At 48.5% G+C, this 8625-nt stretch overlaps 1 protein-coding gene across 11 annotated transcripts in view; it reads left to right on the top strand.

The window, feature by feature from the left end:
* Positions 1–2134: 2134 nt before the first annotated feature.
* Positions 2135–8625, top strand: part of SLC7A1 (solute carrier family 7 member 1) — a 67274-nt gene continuing 60783 nt past the window's right edge. For 8 of the 11 annotated variants that reach the window (XM_054701975.1, XM_054701979.1, XM_054701977.1 and 5 more), the window contains exons 1-2: positions 2135–2182; positions 2936–3020. The gene's annotated coding sequence lies outside the window, so the exon portion shown is untranslated. Of the gene's footprint in view, positions 2183–2399; positions 2444–2805; positions 3021–8625 lie in introns of those variants that run through there. The other 3 variants (XM_037527086.2, XM_037527088.2, XM_037527084.2) reach the window with 3 other exon arrangements.

Genomic DNA, 8625 nt, shown 5'->3' with positions numbered 1-8625 from the left:
TGAGTTTTAAAAGTTCTTTGTTTATTTTGGGTAACAGTACTTCATGATGCATGTGTTTTGCAAAGAATTTCTCCCAGTCTGTAGCTTGTAATTTCATTTTATTTAACAGCAAATTTTTTTAGAGCAGAAGTTTCTAATTTTAGTGAAGTCCAACTTACCAATTTTTTTCTTTTATGGATTATGTTTTTGGCACTGTGTTTTTTTAAAAAAAAATCACCAAACCTTAGATTTGTCTTCTATGTTGTCTTCTAGGAGTATTATCATTTTGCCTTTTACACAGGTCCATGATTCATTTTGAGTTGATTTTTGTGAAAGGTGTATGGTCTGTATTTTGATTCATTCATTTGCACGTGGATGTTGAACTGTTTCAGCACCATTTGTTGAAGAGATTATCCTTTCTCCACCTAGTTGCCTTCGTTCCTTTGTCAAAGTTCAGTTGACTATATTGTGTAGGTCTATTTCTGGGATCTCCAGTCTGTTTATTTTTCTACATATATCACCATCCTCTCTACCCCCCAGCTTTATTTGATGCATATTTTTCATCATCACCCAGAAGTTTGTACTTACCTAGCAGGTAGTAAAATCCTTATTTTGAAGATGAAGAAACTGAGTCTCAGAGAAGACCATTTCTGCAGACCAGCAGCTAGCATGAGCTGGAGTTAGAGTTCAAAACCACATCTATATGACTGATTCTGTTACTTTCAGTGTGGTTATGCTACTTATTGGTGCTAGGCTGGAACTTGGTCTACCTTAACAGACCAATGGCCTAAATTCTAGCATCTCCTTTTCCTCGTGGTCTTTGGAATTTTGGTTCAATTGCTCTTTGATTCTGCCTATCTCTTATAGTCCCACACATGAACCCTAACCTGTCTGAAGTTTAGCTTATTTAAACATTCGGCCAGGTTTTTTCCAGGTTTTTTCCTTAACATTTTGCTGAGACCTTGAGCATAATTATCCTCTATCCTTCCCCCCACCCTCAACTTCCTTTACAATGAATCCTTTTTGCCATGAAATTCCTTGCTTATGGGCCTATGGGCCTTCTCACTGAGGGTCTTGTATTATCTTCTAAATATGAAGCCTGTAGCAATTCCAAGAGTAGCACAACCGGTGGTTGACAAACTCCTATTTCTGACCCATCTGTGGGGTAGGAGGCATGGAAATAATTCAAAGGCCATGGGCAAGTCCTATGTTTTCTGATTTTTCTCCAAGTCAGAAGGAGGCTGGCAGGATTAATCTACAACCTGCTCACCACTCCGATGCCACAGGCTACTGGATCTCTATAGATTGTGCTTCTTGCTTTTGTGTTTTTTGGAGCAGTGACAGCAAAGAGGGAGCTTGCGAGGTGAGCACTGTGGGATTGGGAAATAAACGTTTCTATCATCTCTGGCAGAATAACTGGGAAGCAAATCCGTTTGAATATCCTGGCCCACAGGTGTGTTTGTCCTATTGCCAAAGAACTCAGGTAAATCCAGGATTCTGGGCCCTTGTTGGCAAGGGGCAAGGATAAGTTATTTATGAAGACCAAAGGACAAGCAAAAATAATAATAATAATAAAGGCAGTCAATTCACCGATAAAATGAAGATGTATAATACTTCCATAAAGTGCCTCCCCAATCTTTTATTTTTTGAAAAGGCACCCTGATCGCGAGCTCGGGCCAGTTCGCAGGTCCCGCCGGCCCACCGGCTCACTCGAGCCTGCGGCGCTCGCTTTGGCGCGCGGTTGCGGCTTCAGGGACTAGAGGATGAACAGGGGCGCCGCGCCGAAAGGCGGAGAGAACTGAGGCGCCATAAGACTGCGGGGAAATCCCAGGTTTGGGGCGCGGGAAGATACTGCGCCGCCCACCGCGCCGCCCCAGGGGCCGCGCAGCGCTCCCATTGGCGGTGACGCGCGGGGCCTGGCAGAAGTTGGGGCGGGGGGGCTGGCGCAGGGTCTGGAGCCCGCGGCTGATGAAACCGGGCGCGGGACCCAGGCCGCCCTCTGCGCTGCGTTCAGTCGGCGCCGCCAGGTGTGAGCGGAGGGTCAGCTGCCAGCGGGGCGCGCGGGCCCGTCGTCGTCGGTTAACAGCAGCCGCTCCCATCCCGCGCCCCGCGCGCCCTGCTTCCGGCCGGGCGTCCCCGCGCGCCGGGCCGCGTGCGTCGGGCCACTCGCGGTCTCGTCCGCATCCCGCTGCCCGCTGCCTCGGTGAGTGCTCGGCCCCCGCCCATGCCGGTACCTCGCCCGGGTCGGGTCACCTTGGAGACGCCCCCGGCGCCGCGATGGGCTGCGGGAGGACGGTGCGGGGAGGGGCGAGGGTCCCCTGCCAGGGGCACGGGCATCCTCTGGGGTGAGCGAGATCCGCGCCGATCCGGGGGTGTGAGCGCGGGGCCGGTGCACATGTGGCTCTGTCTACGGGAGTCCATTTTGGTTGCCTGAGGCGCAGCGTGGTGCATGATGCAACACCGAGTGAGTAAGCGTGGGCGACCTGGAGCCAGGGGGATGCCGGCCCAGAGCACCTTGCCAGCGGCCCGGGCGCCGGGCGCACGGGGTGGTCGAGCTGGGCCGGGAGGCAGACGCAGGGGCAGGCCTAGGAGGCATCCGGAGCCTTCCCTTACATGGCGCGGGGCTGGGCCCCGCCACGAGGTCCGCGTTGTGACAGAGACCGCGGCCCTGGGCGTAGTTCCGCAGCAGGTGGCAGGCACAGGCCGTGTGGTGCGCCCCGACCCGCCGGCCTTGGCGCCCACCTCGGCTTCCCTAGATCCCGGGATGCGCCCTGGGCGGACCGCACCTCCTGTCCTCAGGATTGTTTCGGGTTAGTTTCCTCCGGGTGGGCTTCCTTGTGACCTAATTTGGCCTGAAAAAGCAGATTGCTTCAAGCTTCCCAGATGGCTTGGAGCAGGAGGAATTTCTTCCGGCTTAATAAAGACAACTTACTTTCCGCGTGGTCCTTTCTTCTAGATGACAACTTCCCAGGCCGGACGGGTCAGGCGAGTCATTCTGGCACCTGTGTGTACACAGAGCTGCTGTGTGTAGTACTACCAGAGTGAGTTGTTTTTGTTTTAGCTCCTTTCCGTTTTCATTGTGAATGGGAGCCAGAGAGAGTTGATTTTGACACATCTGGTTAGGATAGCCAGGCATGGGTCTTCTGGAACTCTACCTTTTCCAACATTCCAGGTCAGGCACTCCTGTGTAGGAGTAACCAGGAGGTGGTTTTTATTCTATTTAGTTACAAGAGTAGAGGGTTGGGATTTCAGTCCAGGGGTATTGCTTTAAAATTTGAGCAGCAGAGACCTGTATATATGTTCGCCTCTGGCTGAGTTTGCTAATTGTGTTTAATTTGAATTATAGTTTATTTGTGATTTAACATTCTTATCCTTTATGTTTGGTTCAGATAATAGAAACCCATGATACATTTATTCCCCTGACAATTTTAGTTGGTCTCAGTGGAAATTATCATTATTTTTATATGAGCACACCCTTCTGTCATTGAAACAAAAGGTCTATTTAAACCATATAGTCGGGATAGAAATGTAGTCTACAAAGGATTAAAATAGTTTTTAATAGTTTGGCATCATTAATCATAGATAAAATGTAGAAAATGTCAAAGGAGTTTTGACTAAACCAACAGAGATCAGAAATGTACTTAGTTTGAATCTATTTGAATCACATGGGTGCTTTTGCGCATATAATTATTTGCTATAGAGGAAAAAAGGACTTGACAAGATTGCTGACCTCGGGTCGCTTGAATTCTAAGAAAGGTGTTCCTTACATTTGGTAGAAAATTCCATTCTTTGATGGAATTAAATACATATATTATTGATCTAATCTGTAGTTGCTTTTTATTAAGACCAGTAAAAATAAGTAATTATGTTGGAGGATCCAGAATTATGTTGAACAGAGTTAATTAATCTCTTTTCATTATTAACATGTATTCAGAGGTATTGGTTTATTAGTCCTAGAGAGGAATTTGAAACAGGAATAAGTGCTTCTTGTTATGGACACAAACATTTTTCTCTAACCCTGGAGTTGTTTGGGTCACAGGTGTCTGACCACTTTCATGCCTCCCAATGTGATTGACTCCAGGTATTCCCTGAGGATGGGACCCTAGTGTTCAGCTGCAGGATGGGCCTCTTCAGACCTGGGGCTCTCTGCCACTGTCCAGTTCCACTTGAGGGCAGATCTCATAGACCTTGAGGACTTAGCATTTACTTTGGGTGAGGTGGAGACAATAATCATTGGACAGTTATTTTCCTAAGTAGAGAAGAGGTGAGGGGGTCTGGGGGAGGGCTCACATTTCAAGATTTATAACTAAGTATGAAATAAAACCCAACCCCAAGTTATTTCTACATGCTAGTGACATAGGTAATTCTGGGGCAACTTGGATGGGGTGCCAATGGTTGAAATGTGAGGTGGTTGAATTCTCCATCCGTAGGCTTATGTAATTGTTCTAACTGTACATTTTAACAGTAGACCCAACAGGGCCTCCCTGGTGGCGCAGGGGGTTGAGCATAATGCTCTGAGGCTGGCAAGAGTTGGATCCCTGGCCAGCTGGGGAGCAACCGACATGGCGCGGCGGACCTCTCCTGTCTCTCCCGCTGTTCCACTCAGCAGTGTGTTTCGGTACCTATGCCTGTTCTGCTCCCCACTCTCTGGTGAATCTTCTCACCCACCGCGACTGTTGCCTGTACCCCATTTCTTAAAAAAAAAAAAGTAGACCCAACGGGATTGGCCAGTGGATTGCATGCGGGGTATAACAAGAGGGGATATGATTCTAAGAAGAATGGAATTTTGACATTAAAGAGATGGAGGAAGGCTGAGGAAACAGCATATGGGTAATGACTTTTAAAAGTCACAGCTGACGTTTCTAGACTCTTCCCTCAAAGGACAGGACCCAGCTCGGTCTCTCCTATCCCGTCAGCTAGCTTTCTTGCATTCTCACTCCTAATCAGGGTATCTCTTCGTGCCTGTGGCCTCCCTGTGTTCTTGTCACCCCTCCTGTGGGGAGCTTGGTCTGGATTGTCCTGTTGCTGGGGTGAAGACTTACCTATCCCTTGAGGTCCTAGAGTCATGGGTGTACCTGCTTTTTCATTCCTGGGCCTTCAGGACACCTTGTTATCCAGGGGTTTCTCGGACCTTAGGCTGTTGGCGTTGGATCCCTGGCCAAGGTTCTATTCACTCCAAGGTTTGAGATTTCTTCCAGCCAAAGAATAGAGTGGCAGCTCCTTTCATGGAAGATTATCAGCCTTGTGGTAAACTTTAGGGGCTTCTCTTTCTACATAATTGCTTCCCCGATACTCCTCAATTCCAAAGCAGCTTTGGAAATAATTTCCTTTTTCAGTTGTTCAAAGTGAATCATAATTTGCCATGGGGTGTTTAGTGCCCTCTGTGAGTCTGTTAGGAGGATGGGCAACAGATTGGCAGACTGATCTGATGGGCTGCTAAATAAGTTTATTATACTCCGGAGACATGCCTTCTGATTGGTGTCACTGGCAGAGCTGTGGCTGAAGCTTACCTGTGGGTTGGATCCATCCATTCCCAGAACATAGACCCCAGAAAAGATATTTCTGGACATTGAAATAGTTCTGACATAAGGCTTACCCACCCGACCAGCGCCGCCCCCCCCCACCCCCCATGTCTTTCATTTTCATTTGATTTTGCCTTCCATTTTGTTGTTAGCAGTGGGGACTGCCAGATGGCACATTTGGTGGCAAACTGCACATATGAGTTGGAGCTATGTGGTAAGGAAAGAGGCCTTGCCAGCTTCAGTGCCTTGAGAGGCTTTGCTCTAAAAGAAGGATGCTCTTTTGGGGGAGGGGTCAGATTGAACTAGTGCTTGGGCCAGGCCACCTGCGGCTGCTGGAGTCTGCTCCCCTGTGTGTGGCCTCCAGAGTCACTTAGGCTTTCTTTGCTGGACCTTGTAGACTGGCTCTTTGTCGATGGGGACGCCTTCTTTCTTAGCCTCATAACAGTAAAGCTAATAAACATGAAGTTCATGGTGTTCTTTGAAAGAATTAAGGTAACAAGTCAATAAATTTGAATTTCTTTCTTGAAGTAAGTCCTTTTTGTTGCCTGCCTAATATTCTGATAATAGCAACCAGAAATCAAACTCAGGGCCACCATAAAGATTGTTGTGAGTGTATTTATATGGAGGCAGGAGACAGCATGCCCCTTCCCTTGGGAAGACTGTTACAACACTGTCTCTTCCTTGTTCTTGGGTGACTCGCCACCTCTTCCCCCTCCCTTTTCTGGAGGCACAGAGGGCATGGTGAGTTTATTTTCTAAACACTGTGTTCCTATTATAGTACTTTCTTCAGAATATTTGGTCATGTTCTTGACTGAGGACAACCACATACTGACCTTCACTGTCCCTGTGTGCTTCATGCAGTGTCCCGCCCTCCTGGCTCTGGACAGCAGGGTCGCAGCTTCTGTCCACACGGCTCCTGAGCTCCTCACGGGCCATGCAATGTGGGGTCAGAGGAGCTGCGTGGGCTCCACTGATAGGCTAAGTGCCCTCTTTTGGTGTTCCTCAGAGCCACCTTTAAATCTGGTTTCAGAAATGGACTTTCCATATTATTTGCATACTACTTGGATTTTAGTGTCTCCCTTATAGGATTGAGGAGACTTAAATGAGGCACTCCCACTTACCACAGCTTCTAACACACTCACACACTAAGGGGCTTAATGTGAGTGTTAACTATCGCTGAAATAACAACTTAGTTCTTTGATTTAGGTGTGGAGACACAAATTTTTTGCATTAACTTTATTTTACTACCCGGTTTTGCCAAGGTGTGAAAATGTAGTCCTACTTCCTTGGAATTATGTCCGCATAGCAGGGGGCAGATGTAGTGCCATGCTGTTGGGGGGACATTGGGCCTCTGAGGAATCTGCTGACTTGGGTCAGTGACCTGTGGATGTCACCTTAGTTCCTGTTCCATTGTCCCCTATGCACCTGGAGGGCTCTCTACTACTGTCCTTTCACAGTTGGGGGTCCGGGGCATGAAGGGAGGACCCCCTGTCTCTGGGGCTGTGCTGGCTCTTACTGTCCAGATCACTTTGAAACCCTGCAGTCTTAGGGATCCAGCTGCCTCACTGTGCTGGGAGCATTTTCCTTTAGTTCTCAGATCCACGCTTCACCTTGTCAGTAGGTTCTTGGAAACTTTAAGTGACGCGACTTACAAAGAAAGCAGGTCCTCAAGAGACTTTATTTTGTTCAGTGGATTTCTTTTTTCTCATCAATTATATGATAAAACCCTGTTGAATGAAACTGTTCAAGGAACTGCTGTATTGTTTTCCTATCTATGAAGACTCTTGAGTTGTTCTCTTAAGGTCATCTTGGAAATGTGCTTTTTCTCTGTATCTTCTTATCTGCCTGCCAAATAGGAAGGCCCTGGGGCTGGGTGAGATCGGGAAACACACACACTATGTCCTTTGCACTCCGTATGTTTTCACGTGTTCTTCAAACCACCCAGTGGGTTGGCACTACTATTTTGACTGCCGGCAAGTAAAAGCTCTGAGAAGTGACCTGAATTGATCAAAGGGCACACAGGTAGTTGTAGTAACTGACAGAGCTAAGACTTAAACCTGAGGGAGCCTGCCAGAGTCCTAACCGCCAAGTGTGTTCAGGGGTGGGGCACCAGCCTCTTTTGGGGCCCAGTTTAGGGATGCCATGTGCACAGGGCAGCATCAGGCTGAGATTTCAGTACACAGAACCTGAGACACTCGGTCCGCTCCTTGTTTCTGAGTAAGTCCTGGATGTGCAGGAGTAGATTGCTCCACCGCTGGTCGCTGGTCAGCACCCTGTTTTTTCTCCATTTGCCTGATTGCTCTCCATGCTTTGAAATGCAGACCTTTCCACTCTAAGCCCAGCAGCAGAGCCCCAGCTCCCTGCACAGCTAGAACTCTGGATAGCTGTGCTGGGAAGTGGCCAGAGCTTGGAGTTGGCCTCTGTGACTGAGGCTGGACTGCATTCTTTCTGTCTGGGTCAGTACTTTGCATTCATATCACCAGAGCCACTGCACACAGAACTTCCTCCAGGCCACAGGGAGCCCTGTTTCATTTATCTAATTCCAGTGATCTCCGCTCGGGGATAACCCTTTGCAGGGGGTCTTGTGGGAACTGGACGTTGTAGAAAAAGTTGGCTTCCTTCTTGGCATTCTATTCTTCTTAGGACCAGGCGCAGTAGTGGCTCTGTCCCAGATCTGGACTTCTCTGATTTCTGTTAATGTGGTGGGGAAGCATCTTCTTCCTTGGAAAATGCTCTCAGAAAACCTGGGTTAGGTGCTGCCCCGGCCAGGGAAACTCCGTCAGGGCCCTTGTATCCTGGAGAGATTCCGTGGCATGCAGGGACTTGGGGGGCCGCGCGCCGTGTGGGTGGCAGGTACTGGCCAGGTACCTGGTACCAGTAGAGTAGTGAAGCTGCACTATTTCTTTCTATCATCCTCATTTTTCCTTTCCTCTTTCAACATCTTGTGGTTAACATTTTAAAGATTTATTTATTTATTTATTTATTTATTTATAGAAGCACGGGAGGGTGAGAGAATTCACCAGAGCCAGAGCGGGGAGCAGAGCAGGCAGAATGACGAAATACACTGCTGAGGGGAGCAGCGGGCGGCAGGAGAGGCCTGCGCGCCATGTGGGACTCTCCCCCC

This window comes from Talpa occidentalis, unplaced genomic scaffold, assembly GCF_014898055.3.
Source record: "Talpa occidentalis isolate TD23 unplaced genomic scaffold, MPIMG_talOcc4v2.1 talOcc4.5, whole genome shotgun sequence".
NCBI classification, from domain to species: domain Eukaryota; kingdom Metazoa; phylum Chordata; class Mammalia; order Eulipotyphla; family Talpidae; genus Talpa; species Talpa occidentalis.
This window is presented reverse-complemented; position numbering and strand designations above follow the sequence as displayed.